The 23,955-nt window shown below is 39.4% G+C and overlaps 1 long non-coding RNA gene across 1 annotated transcript in view; it reads right to left on the bottom strand.

Moving 5' to 3' along the window:
- Positions 1-431: 431 nt before the first annotated feature.
- Positions 432-23,955, bottom strand: part of LOC113927783 — a 36,948-nt gene continuing 13,424 nt past the window's right edge. Inside the window, exons 3-4 of the long non-coding RNA XR_003521740.1 lie at positions 18,358-18,415; positions 432-495 (exon numbers count right to left, since the gene is read on the bottom strand). This is a non-coding gene — a long non-coding RNA (uncharacterized LOC113927783). The remainder of the gene's footprint in view (positions 496-18,357; positions 18,416-23,955) is intronic.

Below are 23,955 nucleotides of genomic sequence, written 5' to 3'. Positions count from 1 at the left end.
CTCTCTGACAGCTCCCTCTCTGGTCTCTAAGGCTTTCCCCACCTCAGAGCCCTGGCTGGTGCCCAGGGCCCACTCTCCTTACTATTCAAAGTCTTCTTGACCAATCTGTAAGCTTATGATTGCCATGGACAACATTCATTAAGTGCCTTTTGGCATGGGAAGCATTCTAAGGTTCACACAAATATTATTGGATGATCATCAGTATTTTGACTACTATGATCTCTGTTGGTCACTGAAAATTTCCAAAGGCTGTGTAGGTCCTGGGTAAGAACATGGGCTTTGGAACCTGATTCACTGTGAAACCTGGTTGTGCTGTTAGCTGTGTACCTTCAGCAAATGACTCTACCTCCTCTTTCTGCACATCGGGGGGTGATAATACTACCCACTATGCAGGGTGGCTGCAAGGATCAGATGATACTAGGGGTTCTTACCTTTCTGTGCCAGAGACCCATCGGACAGTCTGGGGAAGCCCTTGGAAACTTTCCTCAGAATATTCTATTTTAAAAACATAAAAGATACATAACACTCTATTATAAAGCAAACTAATCAAAATTCAGTCATCCAAATATTTTAAAAAACAAATTTGTGATTAGTAATAAATGCATTAAATAATAAGACCTAAAAGTAGGTTTAATATCAACAGGAAATTTCAAGTTTGTGATAACTATCAATGCTATTTTGAGATAGCTGGGACACCTGTAATGTACTATGAAAACAGCTGATTGCCAACGGTGACAAAAACAAGGGTACTGGTAATGCTATCAAAGTTTACTGCTCATGTCTATATTTGAAAGAAATGCAAAGATCCAGTTAAAGATAGTGAAAATAAATATGTAATTTTTTTCATCTAAGTTCAAAGATCCTCCTTAATTCCAGTCTCATACTTTTTTGGGGGAAATCCACGGGCCCCAGGGAAAGCCTTGGATTGATGTCAGGTAGGGCTTAGTGCAGTGTGGTTCATAGGGCGAGCTCTATAAATCACTCACGATGCAAAGATTTCTTCTTAGGAATTGAAATGATGTCATTCATTAGAGTGAGCCACATGAAATTGCAAATTTTGTAGGTAAAAAAAATATATCAAATTTTGGCAGTTTCATATGGTTCAATCTAATATAATTTAGGAACCATATAAAGAAACTTGTGAAACTAATTCTTTAGTATATGAAGTTGTCTTTTTTCCCCTAAGGAAGTATATGTTAGCTTAATGGTTTTTTGAAAGTATAGACTATTTGGAGTTACATGTTTGACTGTTTCTTTGGGTTCTTTCCAGTATTTGTTGACAAAAACAGATGGACAACATTTTGGGCTATTCTGAGATTTATGATACTTCTTAACATCCATCTTTATCTTCTTAATTGTAGAGCATTTGTTATGTCTGTGATTTGCTCATTCCTAATGATTCATTTAGACCTGAAAAATCTCTCCTTTGTTGCCAAAAAGTTTAGCCTTATTAATCTGGAGGAAGTCTATGACCTAGCTGCATTTAGGTTTGACATATTATTTGGAAAGATACTTTAAGGTGTTTCAATCACCCACAAATGACTATCTAGTATAGTCCGTTACCCTGGGCAGCCCTACACCATCTCTGGATTGAAAGAATGGAGGCAAGGGGAGATTTCAGTTACTCAATACAAATTCAAGTTCTTACGACAGTGTTCCATTGCAGGTTTCCTTGCCTATAGGCCCAGTTAGATGGTGCAGTCTGAGGGCAGAGATCCCCTTTCTCTTGTGTATTATAGTATCCCCAGTGCCTAGCTCTGTGCTTGGCACACAGTAGACATTCAATAAATTTTGTTGAATGAAAGAATGAAGAGATGAAGAAAGACAAGCCCCACTAACTGCTCTTCTCACCTCTGGCGGATAAAAGAGAAGAATCAGTGGGGTGTGACTTTGATTTGGTTTGTCATTAATGTTCCAATGTTAACTTTCCGCTCTCAGAAATATTATCAATTCAATAAAATACAATCAAACGGGAGGGGAAAAATTAGCTTTGTGAGCATATAAAAAAACACTTTTAAAGATGAATACATTCTTTTTCATAGAATGCACAATCAAATTGAGCATATCAACAAGACTGCCGAGTTTGACATAAGAAAAAAACTCCACCTTTCAAGCATTATCAAGCTCTTTAGAGGTATCTATGTCTGTTCAAACTCCTGATCATATTATTAAAAAGTTGATAGTTTATTACGGAAAAATATGCTCACAGGAATATTATAGAAAATATTCGGATAAGAAAATACTAAAAACACATGGCACATAGTAGGTACTCATAAATAATATGTTAATTGGATTGACTAATCTGATAAAAAATACCACTTTAATTTTTGTGTTTTAAAATTTTTGACAGAACCAGCATCATTTTACATATTTATTAATCATTTCTTTTACTCTGAGCTGTTTCCCTTGCCCTTCTTACTAAAACTGGGCTCTTCATATTTTTAATTGATCTACAAGAGCTCAATCTTTCATCCTAAAAATTGACAACATTTTCCCTATTTTAACAACTGTCTTTTGGCATTGTTTGTGTGTGTGCATGTGTGTGTGTGCCACATTAAGGATGAATATTATCCTATATTTCAAAAGGTCTTTTCAACACAATATTATAAAAATATTTATAATTTTATTTAATTCTTTCATAATTTAAGTTTTTACATTCACATTTTTTATCTATCTGATTTGGGGGTAAGGAATCATGCAGGGACCTAGCTTTAGTATTTTCCAAATGGCTATCTAGGCATCCCCAATGTTTTCATTGTAAACCTATTTTTTTCCCCACTGTCTGGAAAACCCAGCATTATTGAAGTCACCCTGCCATAAACTTGTGATTATTTCTGAGTTCTTTCCATTGAGCTTTCTATTGTTGCAAACCACAATTACAGTTGGTTAATCCACACTTGCTATTTTCTTTCCCAGAATTTTCTTTGCTATTCTTGCATGTTTATTTTTCAGACAAACTTTACAGTCATTTTGCAAATTCCCCTGAACTTGTGACTTTGATTAGGGTTTTATGAGCATTTAACCCAGTGCCTGACACACAGTAAGCCCTCTGTAAGTGTGAGCTATCATAGTAATTTTAAATAAGATTATGATTACCACATCAAATATAATGATCGTTATGAAAAGAATTAACATCTTTGAAATATTAAGTCTTTTTATCCAAGAGAAAATTTGGATAATTTCCATGTATTTAAACTTCAAAAAATCTACCTCAGCGGTTGAAATGTTTTTCTAGTCTACTCACTATTTACTCCAGTCCTTTTCTCTTGCAACAATTATTTTACACCTTCCTCATTCTCCTTAAATCTCCTTTCTCAGTGTCTATACTTTTGTAGAGAAAGTCAATATGATCTGGATAGAGTTCTTTCGTCTTCCTCTAAGTTAGTAAGCCTACCTCTATTTGCATTCCTTCTCCCCTTTCTTCAGCCCAGTTACAAGTGATCTTCACGTTGCTAAATCCAATGGTTATTTCTGTGCCTCATCTGACTTGACTTCTCAGCAGAGCATTTAACATATTTAGCATTTCTTTCTTGAAATACTCTCTTCCTTCTGCTTCCCTTTAAAATCATCCTTAGATTTCCAATCCCTCTTGACTGCTACTTCTAAGTCTCCCTGACCTTTAAATGTTCATGTTCATCAGGAATTTCCTCTGGGCCACTTTTCTTTCTCTTCCCATTCTCCCTTAATGACTGTAACTACCCCCCTTGACTTTAAATATCATCTGTATGCCAAAGACTTAAAAACTTTATCTCTGGCCCATATCTCTACTTCTGTGCTCCAGTTGGAGATACCTACTTGCCTACTTGAAATCTCCACTTGGAAGTCTTCCTGGCATCTTATTTTTTTTTAAAGATTTTATTTATTTATTTGAGAGCAAGAGAGGAAGCACAAGGGGGTGGGTAGGGGCAGAAGGAGAGGGAGAAGCAGACTCCCACCTGATGCAGGGCTCAGTCCCAGGATCCTGGGATCATGACCTGAGCCGAAGGCAGATGCTTAACCGACTGAGGCACCCAGGCTCCTGATGGCATCTTATCTTAGATTTAAAATTGAACCAAACCATCCCCTACCCCACTTCAGATCTGTACTTCCTCTAATCCTCCCCACCTGAGAATATGGCTTCTCCATGCACTCCATTGTCCATGCCAAAATCTGGGTATAATCTCAACCATCAACAGCTCACATTCAAATCGTTACCAAACCTATCCAGTAACTCTTGAATCCATTCATTGATTCCCATCTTCACCACCCACACCCAATTCCAAGGACCCCATCCCTAACCTGGACAGCTTCCTTTTTTCTGCATATTTGCAGGTATCCTTTCCAACCAAGCAGCTGTCTACCTGAAAATCAAAGTAATAGTTCAAAAATATAAGCCTGAAATTATTACTGCCTTGCTTAAAGCTTTTTAGTGGCTCCTCATTATTCTCTTAAGAAAGTTACTATCATCCCAAGGTCCTGTATGACCTGTTCCCAAATTCTTCCTCAGCATTTTCTTCTGTCAACCTTACTTAGGATTCTCTGCTAAGACTCCACTCCCTGAAAGATGATAATCTATCTTTCTCCTCTTTTTTGTTTGGCCAATTCCTACTCATTCTTAGACTTCACTTTAAATATTACGTTTTAGGATGCCTGGGTGGCTCATTTGGTTAAACATCTGCCTTCGGCTCAGGGCATGATCTCGGGGTCATGGGATCAGGCCTGACATCAGGCTCCCTGCTCAGGGGGAGTTTGCTTCTCTCTCTGCCCCTCCCCCCTGCTTGTGTGAACTCTCTCTCTTTCTGTCTCAAATAAATAAAATCTTTAAGAAAAATAAATGTTACATCTTTAGGGAGACATTTCTTGACCCTTAAGTACAGGCTCCAATATTGTATGCACTTACGGCACCCATTACTTTTCATCTATATTATAATAGTTATCATATAGTTTTTTTAATGATCTATGTTAATTATTAGATTGTATCCTACATGATGTCAGGGACTATATAATTTTAAAAAACTTTTGATTTTAAGATAATAGTAGAGTCACATGCAGTTGTAAGACACAGTACAGGGAGTTCTTGATTTCCTCCAATGGCAAAACTTGAACAACCACAGTACAAGATCACAACCAGGAAATTGACATCAAGAACCTGATTCAGAATTCACCAATTTTACATGTGCTTATCTGTGTGTGTGTCTGTCTGTCTGTTGTTCCTTGCAATTTTATCACATGGAGATTTGTGTAACTACCACAGCGGTCATGATACAGAACAAACAGTTCGATTAAAAGGATACTTCTTTATAGCCATCCCTCCCTACGAATTCTTAAATTGCAACCTGTCTAGGACTTAAGATAGAACTTTGTATATAGTAGGTAGTTAGAGAACATCTGTTAAATGAATGAAATTAATAAATTACATAATTTATTAAAGCTGAAATTCATTAAAAGAACAACTAACCACAACCATAAAGGATTTATCCTAGGAACTCATGGGAGAAAAATCTATCAAAATAATGTCCCATTACAATATTTAAAAAAGAAGAGTTAAGAGACAAAAAATTATTTAAAATTTGTGTCAATTTCAAAATAAATATTTTTTCAAAATATAGAACCATTCTTACTTAATATGATAAAGGAACCCACTTTAAAAGGAAAGCAAGTATTAATACCATGGATTGTCCCTTTGAACAGGAATGTTTGCTGTCACTATTATTATTCTTTGTTCTTTTAGAATCTGGCCAATGTAATAAGATATGAAAATGAAATAAGAAAGTTGATATGAAGAAATTGTCAATGTCCTCCAGATAAAGACCACCAGGAACACACCTGTTGTTAAACAATTTGGGCTTATCAATCCTTTCAGGGAGAGAGAAGGCTAGCTGGAGAATGAAATGAATGGTGAATTGTGGGTGTCTCACTAATAAAATATTGGAAAGGACTTGAATAATTTGGCTTGTGTCAAGCGACTTTGGGGTGGATTTAAGGAAGTGGGACTCACCTCTGGACAGGATGTGGTCATGAAATGGAGATAACTGACTATCTTAATAAATCTTTTCTAGAGGTACGGGAGACTGGGCCAAGGCTAAAGCTGTAACTGGTGAAAATTAACAATCACACATATTAGTCAAAATAGGGATATATTTGGCATTTTGTGGCTTGGACATTATTCACGTTTTGTCTGTGCCCAGACATGATTACAAAGTGGTCTTGTTTTTGTCTGGATTCATCATGGTCACAGTGTGGCCTTGTCTGATGCTAATGTTCTATGAAATTGTATATATTTAATGGAAGAACATCAAGGCCTGACCAATAGTACCAGACCAGCTCCTGGATATTAGTTTGATTGCTTTTATTTTTCTCAAGACAATTATCATTATTTGCAAACCATATTAATATATTTACATAACAACTGTAATAGGAAAATAACTTAATATTTATCAAAAGAGCATATTATTCAGTAATATTTGTATAAAAGATAAAGAGAAGCTATCCATAGTATCTATATTAGCAATAGGTCACTTTAAAATAAAAAATACTTTTTTTCATAATAGAAAACAACTATATAAACTAAGATTAAACTTAGTAAGGTATGTTAAGGAATTTAGATAGAAAAAAACAAAAATTTGTACTCACACATAGAAGACAACTCATTTAGAAATGCTCTTAATAAATATGGTACACTTTTTTTTGTATATTTTCTAACACTCACCTACTTCAGGCAGCTACCTTCCCATGTATCAGAATGCCTTATTATGAAGGGAAAGCTATAATACCAAGAGTTCTTTCCTAAATGTATTGAGGGGCTAGTCTACCAAATGAAAGGAACAGGAAAAAGCAGGTGAGATACTGTAAATCTTTTCAAGTATTTTCTAAGAAAATCAATTCTAAGGGTAACTCAAGAATTTACCTTCTAAACATTTATAGCTTATCAATGGGAATTGGCATGGGTTACAAACAAAGCTACTTATTATCTTATCAAATCACAGTATCTTAATGATAGAGGAAAATTTTTTTATTAATCAAGACATTAATGGGGCGCCTGTGTGGCTCAGTTGGTTAAGCGTCTGCCCTCGGCTCAGGTCATGATCCCAGGGTCCTGGGATCAAGTCCTACATCGGGCTCCCTGCTTGGCGGGAAGCCTGCTTCTCCCTTTCCTGCTCCCCCCTGCTTGTGTTCCCTCTCTCACTGTGTCTCTCTCTGTCAAATAAATAAATAAAATCTTTATAAAAAAGATATTAATAAAAGAAAGAAAAGTGAGAAATAACCCCAAAACCCAAAATTATTTTGTCATGTGACGACATAAGATTCTTCCCTTGTTCTATGAGAGGTAGCAGTTGTGGAGGAAAGAGTAGGATTATGGAAATTAGAGCTCTGACTACATATTCCTTCTCTTCAATTTACTAGGCTACGGAAACTTGAGCATGTTATTTAAATTCTCTGAATCTCAGTTTCTTGATCTGGAAATGGGGCATATTCCCGAACACTTGGCACTCTATAATGATCACATGAGACAATATGTTAAAAATAAAAACTACCTTACTGCTTGATACAGAGCAGCTCTCAGAGAAGAAAATGCTGATATCCTACATATACCTCCCCCTTCTCTGTTTTCTCCTGAGATTGACTTAGAAGAGGAATTTAGATTACAGCTCTGAACAGATATCTGACATACCTGACATCGTGAACCCTAATGCTTAGCTCTGAACTCAAGTGTTTTCAGAGTAACTCTGAACTCAGTTACTTAGTTCAGTAACTGTGCCTTACAGTGGTAAATTTAAAAGAATTTAAAAAGACATTCAGACAATCACTTTAATGGGGTTCTGATCACCAATTCCAACGTGTGTGGGGGGGTGGGGGGCTCCCAATACACCAGGCAATTCTCTGGCACCAGATGGGCGTCTTACAAATCAACTCAATTCTGACACTATCTACCTGAAGACAGCATCAGATTCCACAAGGACTCCGTCCCACAAGCCTGCCCCACCCCCCTCAGATGCTAATCACAAGCCCAGGTGGTCACCCGTATGTCTCACTGATTGGTTATACATCAGAGGTTCCCACAACCCCCTCGTTGGGTTCAACTAATTTGTGGGAGCAGTTCACAGAACTCAGGAAAACATTTTACTTACTAGATCCAGGGCTTTTTAATAGAAGGATGTAACTGAGGCACAGCCTGATGGAAGAGATGCACGGGGGAAAAATAGGAGGAAAGGGCTCAGAGCTCCCATGCCCCCTTCAGGCACGTCACTCTCCATATCTTCTCGTGTTCTTTAACCCAGAAACTCTCTGAAACTAAAATGTTTTTAATAGAGGCTTCATTACACAGCCAATATTGATCAAATCACTGGCCATTGGTGAATTGATTCAACCTCCAGCCCTTCTCCCCTCTCAGGGAGTCAAGGGAGGTAGGACTGAAAGTTCCAACCCTCTAATCATGGTTGGTTCTCCTGCAACCAGACCTCATCCTTAGGTGCTTTCCAAAAGTCACCTCATTAACATAAACTCAGCTGTGGTAGAACGGGGGTTGTTAGGAACAATAAGACACCCATTTCACTTTATGGCTCTGAAGCGTTTCCAGGAACTGAGACCCTATGTTAAAATAAAAGGTGCTCTCATTGCTCTTATTGCTTAGAAATTTGCAAAAGGAAGCTGAGCCAGGATCCGTGGATGAAAATCAAATATATACGAGAAATATGTTTTGGTCACCTGAATAACCAAATATATAGTTCTTATAGATCACAATACCACACACCTTCTCCAAAGTTCTTTAATGTTAGGCCATTCTAAGACTTTCTGCTCCTCCTGGTGAAAAGATTTATCTTCCTACCTCTGGCCCACTAGCAAGTACAATGAAAATGCTAGCTGACAATCACAGGTGTTGGAAATGAACCCCTGGGTGTTTCTTCATTGAAATGCTAGAACAGAAATGTGACTCTTAATACCTTCTACCTGGCTTTCATTGGAGACCTGATGAAACACCACCAGAGAATTATCTCTCTTGATTATCTTGTGAAACTCCTTGGGATCCTCCATCAAACCCTGGATTTTGCCTCAGAGAGGAAAGGGTTTCCTTAGAGTCCGAGAGGATTTCAAAGCATTCTTCCTTAAGGGGTGGCTTCTAAAGCGCCACCCTCTTCCCACCAACAGGTTAGGATTTGCCTGTGGCTATGAAACAGACAGTTAAAGGCAGACTTGAAGTTGTTACTTAAGCCTTTTGACTCTAGTCCCCTTTTCTATCTGGTGACTTGGCTGCCTCCACTTGAGATTGCTATTTCCTCCCAGGTAACCTTGTCTGGTGCTGACTTAGTGGAGCCTTTCCTTATCTCTGCACTTCTCTAAAGCTGAAGACCAGAGACATTTACAAACCTGACTGGGAAGGAACTTGGAACCACCAAGCTCAAGTCTCATGTGAGCCAAATCATTATTTAATCAAGTTGGTGGCTGTGGAAGAAAAGAGCAGAACCACTTAAGTATGGATGATAATAGTTCCTGACTTCACCTCTACTTGTGAGAAATAATCACTCTTTTCAAGGACACATACAGTAAGTCAGAAGATTGCCATTTACCGCTCTTACTTTTAGCCTATTCCTCAACATTATATATGGCGTCCCATCTATCAGCAAAATCTTGAATTTCATTGACATATAGGTTATAAATTCATCTTGGAAAAAAGAAGACTCCTTTTCTGGCATGGAACTAGAATATATGAGTATACACAACTTAGTTCTGTCTTAATTTAATTATAATATGCAGTATCTCATAACTCACTTGTGTTTTCATCTTATCGACCCTTTTTCTAATGTCCAAAAAGTCTTGGATGTATAACTTTCTTTCTATTCAATAGTTTTTAGTTGAGGTTTTTTTTTAATTAAGGAGAACTATTTTTATCCATTTCTTCTTAAATATTGCTGAATTTTCCTTGGAAATATTAATTGCTTGCTGAAAGAGAAATATACAGGAGGAAAAGGATTTTTTTATTGTCAATATTTGAATATTGTACAATCATTACTAATTGGCCTACATGAATATTAAGTTCCTCAGTCCTAAAAAAAACCTTATACTGTTAATATATGATAGCTATCATTGCAGTTTCTTTGCTAAGCACTTTATAGATATTCCAGTTATCCTCACATCACCCTCAACAAGGTAGATAATATATTTTAGCTATTTTTAAAACGATGCACTTCAGACTTTTTAAAAAGTGAAGTAAATTTCTCAAAGTTACACAGCTAATTAGTGACAGAGCTAGGATCCAAAATTACATAATAATTCAATTTTAACATAATGAGGTAAACTTTTTTTTCCCTTCTGGATGTGATAGACAGTAATTTTACCAAGTTTACACAATTAACAAATTAATCAACTCAACAAATGTAGCAGATATAAACTCCCACACACTCAGGTGTGCAAGAACAGCATGTTCCCTATTGATTAAAGCAGCTTAATTTCTGATTGTTAGCCCTGTTATTCTCAATCTTTGTAGCATCCTCACCTACTCCAAGAACACATCCCACACTGTCCAGGGACCTAACATGATGCTATGAGCGGAGGGGCTTTTTGTAAGCCTGTCTCTAGTCAGCCAGCCTAGATGCATCTTGTATCCATTCTTCTTTGAGGGTTTGCTCTGAGGAAACTTTGGAATTGCTGCCTTCCAGGCAGGACCTGAGTCCATTCTACTCCTGGGCACTCAGAAATCTCTCTGTACTCTCCACATTCTCTGCCCCACCTTTTTTTTTTTTTTTTTTTTAAAGCTAGGGGCAGTGAAAGAGGGACCTGGCAATCATCTGCTTTCCCCACTTTTCCAATTGTTTTGTCTAGACCTGGGAATCCCATTTTTCATTTACTACACCAGACTTTCTCTATTCACTAAGAGTTTAGGCCTTTGTAAAATAAAACCACGATGACTGATGCTCTCTACTCTGCTTTATTCCTGGACTCAATGTTTCCCTGAGGCAATGAAGTTTGAAGCCAGCTGCCATTTTGAATGGGAGAAAATAAAGGGTGGGGGAAATAAAGGAGACAATATAAGTTAATATTTCAAAATATAATCAAACCCTGCAAATATTTAGAAAGTATGAGAATTGTCTTAAGTTTGAAGGGGCATGGGGGTGGGGTGGAGGATGCCAAATAAGTAAAAGAAATTGTCCCAATCCCTAGGAACTCTCAATCTATTAATAATTGGAACAAAAGAAAAAACAAACTATTATCTATAAGCCATCAGAGAACAATGTCAAACTTTGCAATAGGAAATCAGAGGGGAGAGAACTGAGAAGGAGCTGAAATACAGTAATATCAAAGTATTTTAATAATACCCACTGCCAAATTAGATATTACCAATGGAACGCAAAAATTTTTACTAAGCATCTACTATGTACCAAGCACTCTTCTAGGCACCAGGAATACAAAAAGGGAACATAAGTTTATCTTCTAAGTCAGGGCTGGGGTGCTGAAGATGGGGAGGAAAAAAGGGAGAGGCACTGGAAAATACTTTTTAAAGGACGTGATTTTGAGCTGGGTATTAAAGAAAGAGTAGAATTTTACAATGGAATTGTGATTAGAGAAAACACTGTGTGCAAAGGCAATGATAGAATTGATCCCCCCCCCCCCCCCCGCCACCAGGGGAAAGCGCCACCACAGTCCCCCACTGCTTTAAGCTCTTCCTTTCCCCCAAGCTTGGGAGTGAGTTTTGTTAGGAAAAGCAAATAGCATGAGGAAAAGGGGTGGAGGGGGAGTTTTTCATCAGATACACCTTGGTTAGAGACTTCCTTATAGGACATGAAGGAGAGGGAAGGAGTTAGAGTCTTATATAAAGAATTATATAGATCTTATATAGATTGAGGATGAGAGCTGAAGAAAACTATAGCTTGAAAAATGGTCTGCACTATGACTAGTAAAATAAACAAATGGCCTAAGGTGAAAATTATATAATACCTCTTTGCTCAGGTCCATATGTTCCAAGATAGGACCATTGACAGAACGATGTAATAGTAACTCTGCAAAGGTTGTATGTTCTAAAAATTACAGCACTTGACTATTCCAGCAACTTGCCTGGTTTACAAATTCTGAACAATCTAGGCCAAGACCATCTTATGACTAATTCCAGCCCTCAAGAACTGTAAGTACCATACCCTAAGTGAGGAGGTTTTCTCTCCTGTTGAGGTTTTATACATAATCAGTTTTATAGGGACTCAGTTGCTAATTATCCTGGGAGTAAAGATGTATTATGGATAATGAGAACATTGAAAAATCATTAGTTTAATTCATAAAGTATATTATAAATGCCACCATTTGACAAGGACATTTAAACCTAGGAAAACGTCTTTTTCCTCTCCATATTCTGTTGACAGTTATATCATACTAGTCTTTGTGCATGAGCATGAGTATACCTCTTTCTAACCTGGATCATATTTATAGTAACATTTTGCCAAACTTTTTATTTGATTTGTCAAGTTTTTGTTTCCTTTATCATACATTTGATACGAGAACTACTATAATCATTTTTCAAATAATTAAAATTTGGAGAATCACAAGCAAATTTAATTTTTGTCATCATCTTTCATTTTATAAAGCAAAGAAGCAAACATTTCTATATAGACATCATTAACTGTTATTCTTTGGAGTTCAAATTTGGTAAAGACAGAGTCAAGAAGAGCTGTTGTCTAAAAACAAAATGTGTTATTAAAGGGTTCTCTCTCAAAAGGACGCAGGGTTCAATCTGCCTTCCAAGAGATTCTTTCCAATATTTAAGAAACGGATTTATGTTATTTAAACTCTTGGGGAATGTAGAAAAAGAGAAAGTGTGCTTCCTATATAAACTTATGAAGTGAGAATAACTGAGAGCAAACTGAACGGATGAATGAGCACCTTGATGGCAACAGAAATGAGGGGTTCAGAGAGCAGGGCAAGAGATTCTCTGAGAGCAAGAGAATGAAGAAGGACCTCCAGAAAATTTTTACCTGAGGATCCCAATTCTAATCAACGGTCTGCTCCACAGGATTTTGTGCTTGCTGAATACAGTAACTGGCAATTGAACCAGTTCTGATGCTCCTGAAAATTAGATGTATACTGTTTCCACTTGAGATCCACCTGCCTTCCAATTTGTGTTCTTTAAAATCAGATGTTAAATTCTGACATCAGTCACAGAAGCTGAGGTTCTAGCCCTTCATTCCAGAATGAAATAAAGGGAGAGATTTCCCTCATGGTCATCTTTTCTTCTCATAGCTATTCCCTTGGCTTGCAACCTCTAATGGGCAGTTGATGGCGTCCACGGAAACTCGATGGAAACCAGCTAAATAACAAGATAGCTATGTAAAGTTTTTTCTATATGAGAGTTATTTTCATTTAGAAAACAATCAGCTGCTGTCACACCTTTGTGTCTGCCTTTAAAAAGTTCCTAGAGTCTCTGTGTGTGCCATGACTAACCTAAAGGAGAAAACATACACATGAAACTGAATACTGGGGAGAGAGAGAGGGAGAGAGAGAGAGAGGGAGAGAGAGAGAGAGAAGGAGAGTTTAGAGAGCACATGAATAATCATTTCAAAGGATTGCTGGGTACTGGGAAAGTGGATTCTAAGGGATAACTTGGCAGAAAAATAAAAGCTTATTTCTGGTTGTTTGGTTTTTAATATATAATCGTCAATATCCAGCTGACTTGGGAAAAATTCACAAGAAATGATGCATATCAGGTACCAAATTCAATGACGCGCCCAAAACTCCGCTGTGGTCTTTCCTTTCTTCTCTTTCTTCCTGCCCCTAAAACCCCAAGGCAAGGAATCAAGGCTTCTAGACACTGCCGGATGAGTCAAGGTACCGCGGCCCAGACAAGCTAAGCACCGGCTCTGTCACCACACAGACACAAAGCATTCGAAAAACCACAGCCCTCTGGTTTTGTGGCTCCTGCCTTCTTAATCAAGTCGACGCACAGCATGTATGCAGAGTTCACCCACAACACACACAAACACCGTGAAACACCTTGGGGAGGTCGGCCGGCAGCACTGTCCACGAAGCTGTGATTCACTGGGCCTGAGGAAGGCCTCCAAGGGCAACCAATCAGAGTCCGGTCCAGGGAAAAATCACTTGGCTTTTCCAGGAAGCCATCTAATTATGTTACTGTAATCCTCAGGCTTGAATTTTTCAGCCTCCTCAACACGAACTCACAGACTTCACTGATTATGTAATTACGGAAAACTTCACAACAAACATGAAGATTCCTTCTGGAGGCCACATTGAGGACCGGGATGTGCATTTGAGCGTGGGAGGGAAGCACACGGCTCACAAAGGGAAGAGCAAAGAGATTTATTGAACTTAAAAGGCTGCAGTCTGAAAGAGGCCTCTACCAGACCTCCCTTTTCGTGTGCACATTTTTTGCACCTGCAACTGTTTGTGGGCTGGAAAGCAATAGCCCTCCCCCTTCTCCCAAGAGACCATGCTTTAATGCCTTGGCCCCAAATGTGTCATTTTCCTGCCGGGGGGCAAAAATCAAAAGAAACTAAGTTTTTAGAACTTTGCCGTAAAGAAACTAATAGTTCTGTAGAGGATTGGAGCCACATTTTCAGGTTAGGCACAGTTGCTAGAGATATGTCAGAAGGGAAAACATTCCTCTTCACTTTCTTTCCTAACTTGCTCAAGTTCTTCATTTCACTGGGTTCTGTGTGACATCTGGAGCCCCCATTCCAGCAGGGGCAGCAGTAAGCTTCCCACTCTGCAGCGTGGGACTGTGCTCAGACCACAGTGTTCAAAATTCTAGATTCCAAATGGACCTTCCTAATTCTTCACAGAGAAGATGCTAGCTACGTTATTTCCACCAAAACGAACCTTTGATACCAGAAGTGAATTGTGGCATTCTTAATTATGATGCTCATGTATGAAGTGCTGACAAATGATCTTGCTTTAGATGGTATTTAGGTGGTGGGTGGAGCTTGGGTTGGAGCGAGGATCAAAACTTGATGTTGGCCATTGATCCACTTCCTCCCTCCCCCGCCACCCACCTCATGTGTGGAGATGAAAGTTAAGAGTCGAAAGCCTCTTTTAAACCATTATGAACTGTTTTATTCAAAGCGGCATCTGTGGATTTTTATAAGACCAGCCAAGATTTGCCAAATTATTCCTCCGAGGGAATCGAAAGCTTAAAATCAAGGGTCATAATTGAAGGAAAAGTGTTCTGTTCATACGAGGTAGAATGCATTGCTAAGTGAGAGAAGATGCAACAAAGCCCCTCACTCAGCATTTATAATAATAGCACGAGGATGAACTTGAATGAACACAACATAGTAGCAGACACAGATCAAATAAGCTTAGTTCTCTTTGGTTTAACTTGGAAGACATTAGGGATTTTCTTTCTTTTTTTTTTTTAAAGATTTTATTTATTTATTTGACAGCGAGAGACACAGCTAGAGAGGGAACACAAGCAGGGGGAATGGGAGAGGGAGAAGCAGGCTTCCCGAGGAGAAGGGAGCCCGATGCGGGGCTCGATCCCAGGACCCTGGGATCATGACCTGAGCCGAAGGCAGACACTTAACGACTGAGCCACCCAGGTGCCCCGACATTAGGGATTTTCTACATGGTATAAACCTTGATGAATATTGACGATATGGGGGATTCTCATATATTTTAAAAAGATGATAGTGTGTCGTGTGGCCAGGTAGCTGGAGATTTTTTTTTTAATTAGATATATTTAACTGCCTCAATGAGTGGGAAATAATCGTCTCAGGTACAGAGTGATCATTTTTCCTCTCGTTCTGCTGTCCAATCAAATATTAACATTTTTGAAGTAGGTAGGTTTGGGATTCCTATAAAGCAAAACCCATGATGGTCTCAGTTCAGTTGTCTCAAGGGGAAAATACGAGAGAAGGCTTGAGTGGTTCACTGTCACTGAGATACATTTCTACCATATTTGTATTTATATTACTGAGTTACATTTATACAGACAAAATGAGGGTAGGGAATGGGGTGGGGTGGTTAAAAGGGAAACATGGGGATTGTGGGGTATCAAGACAAGAGTACAGGTTAAGGGATAAGGGATAACAGAAGAAGGAAGAAAGAATCCAAGAAGGAAGAAAGTAAACTCAGGAGCAAATAGTAAATAACCTTGGGCTACTTGGTGGAAAAAATGGGAGGTTTCACTTAAAGACATGCTGGCCTGACCTCACTGGCATCAAAAGGGACAGTCAGAAAGCCTGCCTTGAAAATGTAAGAGAGGAGCTTTAGAGCCAAAATGAGCAAGGGTCAGGATACTAGAGGCTTCCTATCCACACAAATGGGTTCCCCAAGAAAGTCTTACTTTAGGCTTCTGCTCTCAAATAAAACAATGCCTCCTTTGATGGGCTCATTTGCACTGGAGGGAAAGGATCAGGTGAAAATTCTGTGCCAAGGGCAGAATAGGGTCCATGGAGACAACTAACCCGGGAGGAAATTTTTGGAGGACCTGATACACTTAAGAGCTCGAAATTCTTTTTCAAAGATCTCTGCATTTCATCCCCATTTAGATTCCAAATACGCGGGTTTCGGTGTCTGTGGGGAATTTTATCTGGTCGTGGGATCTGAACACATGTCTTAACTTTGCAAAGCTTGTTCTAAGGATGAATTTCTTCCTCCTTGACTTGTACAAATGATATAGATTCGGAAAAAGGGCAGTGGAATGAAACCCTGATGTCTCTAAAACAGTTTTAATTTCGGTTTCACTTGGAAGAGAAAAAGAATTTTTTCTCTATTTTATTTTTCTTCCCTACTTGAGAAAGTGCATCGAGTTTCGTCTTCTTCAGCATTTTGGTATTTTAAGTACCTCTCTCTGCCCATGCGGGGTGGGGAAGGCCTTTCTTCCCCCCAGTGAGAGGGAACTCCCTGGGTTCTCCAGAGGGGCAGTGGGGCCTGGGGCTGCCACTGCAGGCAGAGGCCCTGGAGAGCTCTGCCCCTGATGTGGGGGACACCCGCCCCGAGCATCAGCAGCAGGTTCTCCAAATCGGGCTCCTTCTCCAAGTCTGTAAAACAGAAAAAGGACTTAAAGCCTTACTGTTTTACTGCCCAGTCAACAAACAAAGTATAGCAAGGGCTTACATTTGCTCACCGTCACTACAAAGAATGAGAAGGAAGGACAAAAAAAAAAAAAAAAAAAGATGGTGATAAAGATATACTAGAAAGAGTGATCTCTTCCTTCCATTATTGCAGAGACCACTGACCTAATGGTTTTTTAATTTTTAAACTTTGATAGTTGACACACAATGTTACGTTAGTTTCAGGTGCACAACATAGTGATTCAGCTTTTCTACCAGTGACGCTATGCTCCCCACAGTGTAGCTACCACCTGTCATCATACAACATGGTTACATTATCCATTGGCTGTATTCCTACGCGGTGCCTTTTATTCCCATGACTTATTCATTCCGTAACTAGGAGCCTGTACCTCCCACTCCCCTTCACCCATTTTGCCCATCCCCCACCCCCTTCCTTCTGGCACCCATCAGTTTGGTTTGTATTTATAGGACCACTGACCTGTTTTTGAATTGTACCCCTTTGGTTTGGGGTCATTTCCTTCTCTTTTTATTCCAGTACTTGAGGGCTGTGGGTTTGTTTGTTTGTTTTTTAACAATTAAGTTTCTTTTAGAAACATTACTGGGCTTCCTCTAGTCTTGTTCAGGAAAGTGGAATCCCTTACCATGGTGTGCCCCTTCTGAAGACTGGCCTGACTTATGGACACTCTCGTCATAACCTAGAGGTGATTAGCAACTCTCCACTTGCCCCACCTAGTAGATTATCTGTCTGCAGTTGGGAAATTCCACTAGCCACTTCCTGAAAACAAACTTTCTACTCGATGGTTATAGACAATAGCTATAGAGTACCCAGACACCTCAGTAAGGACAACTGTGGATAAACACCTGAGCCTCTTTGCCGGGCATAACCCCTGACTCCTTCTCTGTCCTAATCCCGCCCCTGCCTACTTCATGGATTCCCCAACGTTTCCCCTGATTTACAAGTAACAGCTGTTTCCCCTTCATTGGAGAAAGTCAACTCAACATGTCCTCAAGTATTGCCAGTAAGTAATTACAAAATAAAAAGTAAATCATTGTGGCTATATATACAGTTCAGATTTTGTCTGCTCACAGTATTTATTGAGCGACCAATGTATATAGGGAGAACCTGGCAGGAAATATGTTTTGGGGGTTATAACACAGCAGCAACGACCATTAACAGATTAGGTGCCTTGCTGCAACATCCAGGAAAAGAAAATGTATGTAGGTTTCAGAAAGTACTCCTTTATAGTCTAATACATACATACATACATACGGATCTACAATCTAATACATGTAGTCTGATGTTTGAGTCTAACACAACATCTATATAACAAAAGAAATCTTCTCTAAAACATGCCATATTTTAACTTACCACAAGTCAGTGGATAGCCCAGGGTGTCATAGTTCAATGAAATGTTCTTTTGTTTTACCTATACACATACCAACATAAAAAGAAAAAGAAACACCTAAGATTTGGTATTCATATATTTGTCACCAAAGCTAAGCTCTTAAAAACTTGGTATATCAAATACATGGATTTTTAAAATATGAAGCCTCTCTGTCACGCTAATAAAAATACACTCAAGGGGACATTTAAATTAGTTTGTCATCTGTGTGTGTCTGAATCAGAAAGAATGTTAATGAGCGAAACCTAAAGAGCAGCCTCAAACTCTGTGGGGCGGGGGTGGGCAGCAGACAGATGTAGTAGGATGATTTGCAGAATAATTGCTCAGGCAGGCAACCAAGATAAAGGAGAGAAAGTTCTGGAGCTTGTTGGGTAGAATGGAATATTGAAACCTAAGAACTTCCCTCTGAGGAAAGAGCCTTTTCAAACACATCTGTCTTGGAGAAAATTCAAACTGCCTTCTCTCAATGATTCATTTTCCCATAATTTTATGTTTGCGTCTTTGCCATGTGAGGAGAAGAAAGAAACAGTCTGTCAGACTTCTAAGGAAGGGTGCTGCTCAGGTGACTCCTGGGCCCCACCAGCCCACTCTGGTCTCGAAATTAATCCTGGTCGGAGGCAGGAAGGACCCAAGGAGCTGGCAGGGAACTCTGCACCGAGGCACTGATAAGGTCATCCAGCCAGATCTTGACTCCTTGTCCGATGTATGGGCTTCTGCCTTGTAAGTCCCCTACCTGGCCATCCCTGACCTCAGGTGCTGAACCTGAACCACTCCCCAGCACCACACCATTCCCACAGCTTCTCTGGGCTGGGTTGTTGCCTTTCTAGAGAGTGGAGAACCACCTCCATCTGTTTCTCATGCCTGCTACTTTGTGTTGGATTGCATGTTGCTGCCTCCCCAAACATCTACATACCCTCCAGATGCCCCTTTTGGCATCTAATAATCTTGGTTCTCATTTATTTGAACGACCTTAGAGCAGGCACCATGCTGAGCAACTCACATGCATTCTCTCACTTAAACCTCACGGCAAAGCCATGAGTCAGATTATTATTCCCATTCACAGAAGAGGAGCCTGAGGCTTTGAGACATTAACTTGTTAGTAAGTGATGAAGCTGGGATTCAAACCTGGACCTGTCTTATTTCTGTCTTCCCTCCTTGGAGACCCAGTCTGCGCAGGTCTCACCTCAGTGGAAGACAGCTCTAGTCTAGATCTTTCTCACTGCGTGTGCATTCTGAAATATAATGGGCTCCTTTCGACTTTTCAATGCATTTTATAAATAAATGTGCTTTTGCTCATTGACTACATTTTCATTTTGTCCTCTTATGCTACTGCCTTCATATCCTAAGTGACATTCTAGAATCTAACAAGCATGTTAAGAAGTGCACAAAGCAAACTCCCACAGCATCCCTGCCTCTTGGACTTATAATAGTCCCTCAAAAGACATCATAAAAGGAAATGGATGGAAGATCTCTGAAAGGAAGTTTTCTGAGAGTGTTTACGCGACAAAGAAGTCAGGAAAATAGGGTATGGTTGTGATTCTCTTCATCATTTCAGGATCTGAAGTAGTTCAGAAAGAAAGACACTCCAAAAGGAAGATGGACTTCCAGGGGATGTGACTCATAAGGAGGAATATGAAAGAGAGAAAAGTGACTTGTCAGATGGACAATGGGCTTTTATTTGAAGCATATGGGGCCATATGGAAGAATACAGAGAGGTGGAAGTTAGAAAGGGACCGGAGAAGACAGAAGAAGGTGTTCCTGGCTTGGGCAGCATGAGGGGGTGGGGCCCGGAGGCAGGGAGCAAAGGAAATGAGCGCAGGAGGATACAAATACAGGAGATCTTTGTGTATACAGTAGAGAAACAAACGCCCTACTTTTAGCATCTTGAGAAATGTTGGCTATTCATTTAACAAGAAAGAAATAAATTTCTCTAATGCTTTCTTCCAAATTACTCAAAGATCCTCAAAAGCTTTCTATTTATGCCATTTATTAGCCAAGAGAAAATCTTCATCTTCTCTTCTCTGAGAAGGCAGAATGATAACAGGAAGAGCTCCAGTGTCATAAAAGGATGGTTTCCAGAAAGAGACACGAAAAGTGTTTCCTAAAAGAGATACCAAAAGTTTATTTTTTCGAGCTTGGCTACTACCAGGAAGCCTCAAGAAAACCAAAGAAAACAAATGTAGGCAGAAGCAAATTGGCTTCCTTGTCTGGCTCATGTCTCCACAGGAATGGTCATGTGTATGTAGCTTCCTCTGGTGCCACTTATCAGTCCTCAAATAAAATTCTGCAGACGACTTTTCTTCTGTCTCCGAGGAAATGCCTGTATCAGAAATCTCTGTTTATAATACCAAGTACCTCAGAAAAATGCCATCTGGTGCTCTTGAACTTAACATTCTTGTACAAGTTTATCCTGATGAAATCCTTGGCATTTTCCTGAGGCTTTTTTTGCCTTCCTGCCAAATGGTAATTGGTACCTGTTCCTGTAAGTCTTGAATTCTCCTTTCCCAGCTGTAGAGATCAGCCTTAAGGGCACTTTTTTACTTCAAAATCTTTTCCCTGAAACTGGGTCCTGGTTTCCAGCCCTGACTGCAGCCCCCTCCCCAGGCTCTGCACTCTCCTCTCTCCTAAGGGCCCCTACACTGTATTCTTTCACTCTTCCTCTGGTGACCTCCACTTTACAGAACTGACCTGCTCTAGTGTTATTTCAAGTTTTACAAAATACACTAGGACGTGCTGTATTAAACATCACTCAGTGTTTGTCAGTCACCTTCTGTGCCTAAACCTTCCGGAGTATCTCAAATTGTCATCCGGCTTCTCCCACATAAAGAGCCCGTACATACTCTTCCTTAAGTATTCTTTCCATCATTTCTATCATTCTCGATACAACAGCCTCGGCCTGTGAGACAGTACAATGGACGAGAAAAGGCACTGACTGGGATGCCAGAGAGATCGAATTTTAAATCCTGGTTTCTTCCTTTTTTTTTCAAATTTCTTTCACTGAACTTGGGCAAGTGGCTTAATTTCTTATTTCTTTATCTCTAAAGTGGGAATGACAGTGGAGCTGTAAAGATTAAGCAAGATAATGCATTTAGGTGACTGGCACATAGTAGGAGCTTAAAATATTTGTTGGATAAAAGAATGGATGAAATTAATGAAAGAAAAGGGCAAAAGAAGAGAAAAGAGACTGTTCAGTTTTTGTACATCTACTGAGTGCTGGTTTGGTTTAGTAAAGAAAACAGATACCCATCCACAAAACTACCATGCAGTGCAGGAAGTGCAATGAGGGAGAGGAGCAGAGGAAAGGTGCCGAACCCAGCCTTAGGAAGGAGGAGAGTCAGGGAAGAATCCAGGTCTTACATCTTCTATCAGATCTGTCTCTTTTGGGCAGAAGCTTTGCCTGCCTCTTGTACACTGACTGCTTCCAAAGTATTAATATTTGATGCAACATAGGATACAAAGATTCCACGTTATATATCACACTATAGAAATTCAACCACCTTGAGTGGTGACTTGGTGTGGTGATGGAGTTGGGGCATATTAAGTGTGTCTCAGGAAATAGTCACACTTTCTTTTCCAGATCTATAGAATATGCTTTTTGGAGACCTGATAGGAAATACCCATACAAGCCTGGGACACAGGAAAATGGAATTGGTTCTATTGGAACCAATGGAATTGGAAATGGTCTTGGTTCTATTTCCTGCACTGGGTATCATCTACTATGGCAAAGCCCCCAAACCTCCACATTCCTAGTTTTGTAGGTACCAAACACCACCAGAATTATCTGTGTGCTCTTGAGACAGTGTTAATGATGAGCGGTACAAAGAATCTTGGACATGTCTCCAAAGTCTGCCATGTTCTACAGGTAGATTGATTCCTAATCCTGATGGAGTTATTGGTTACATTCATACAATCAAAAAGCTTGCTTTTCCTTTTATGAATTTTAAAATGACACATTTTTCCCATTTTAAGTAAAGATTTCCTTCTAAATGAAAGTTTCAAAATGCTAGGATCAAATATTTTGATTTAATAATCTGGTAGTACTTACTACGGATAAACATTCCCCCCTGCAGTTAGAGAATAGCCCTGTGCTGTAGATCAGTACTTTTCTCCCACTTGACAGATGAGAACATTTATAGGCATGAGTACAGCATATGATTTGCCTAAACTTTCTCAGCACCTTGAGGAAGGCCCAGAAATCTAGTCCACAGTGCCTACATTTTTAAGTCTGTTCTTAGTCATGAGACATAAGTGATCTCAAGAACTACCAAGGTCATTAAAAATGTTCTCTTCGTGGAAGTTAGTGGTTCTATTCCCAGGATATAAAATGTGACGAATGGCAGGGAGGAAAACAAACCACCTCAGAACAGAAAACCACATTGGAGAGTGGTAGAATCTCAACCTCAGCTTAGAATATTATTTTTCAAGAGTTGGAAAATTATGTGACATGACTGCACTGGATTTGGCCACTCTTCAGTAATGTCTGTGCTATTCAAACACTCTTGTGTAAACGCAATTTCTGAAAGTTATGAAGGGAATTTTTGTGCAACAAACTGTTCTTGTAAAAGTTGTCTGCTATTAAACTCTAGACACAACTCCAAGGAATCTTTTACTAGAAAGCAATGCATTATTCCAACATGAATCACAGGCTAATTGACTATGTTCCCAGGATGTTATAACTGACTGCTGCACTCAACTAGGAACCAGGATACTCTACTACATCTATGATTGAGAAGCCCACTGAAAAAGGGTCTCACCAAACCAGATTAGTGTGAATTTGTTGTATGTAAAAGGGAACCTAGTGGAATGTAGCTAGGGCAACTTTCAACTCAAAAGACTACAAATTAGAAAAAAATGTGCACAGGGACCATTAATCACCACATGCTTAAATTAAATTTAAAGTGGATCTATCAACCACTTCTGGAACATTCTGCCTTTTTCCATCTGGTTGTCAGGTGCAATAAAATTCCAACACGGAAAGAGGAAGTCACTCTAGAATCAAGCCTTGAGAGAATGAATCTCTTTGGGTACGAAGGTGGGTCACGACCACCAGCTAAGACACAGTAAGTGCCCAGATGCCCATGGCACTGTCATCGGCAGTGCATGGATCAGGAATGTACTTTTATTTTTTAAGATTTTATTTTATTTTTTATTTAGTTATTTGAGAGAGAGAGAGAGAGAGCACAAGAAGGGGTAGGGTCAGAGGGAGAAGCAGACTCCCTGTCGAGCAGGGAGCCCGATGTGGGACTCGATCCTGGGACTCGAGAATCATGACCTGAGCTGAAGGCGGTTGCTTAACCAACTGAGCCACCCAGGCGCCCCAGGAATGTACTTTTAATGCCAGTCTCACTCTCACCATAATTTTTATTAATGGCATTTGTGAGAGGAGGAAATCAGAAGAAGGTACTGTATTTTTCATGAAACTATCTAACATTCAAACAGTGCTTTGTTCTTTGAAAGTTTTATACATCCCTTCCTTACAAAAGCCAAGTGCATGAGTTTGAAAGGTGTCATCATCTCCACTTTTAAAATAAGAAAACTGAGACCCAGGTGAACTTAAGACATTT

Source organism: Zalophus californianus, chromosome 7, assembly GCF_009762305.2.
Source record: "Zalophus californianus isolate mZalCal1 chromosome 7, mZalCal1.pri.v2, whole genome shotgun sequence".
In the NCBI taxonomy this organism is placed as follows: Eukaryota; Metazoa; Chordata; class Mammalia; order Carnivora; family Otariidae; genus Zalophus; species Zalophus californianus.
Note: the sequence above shows the minus strand (reverse complement) of the source record. Positions and strands in the feature narration are given on the sequence as shown.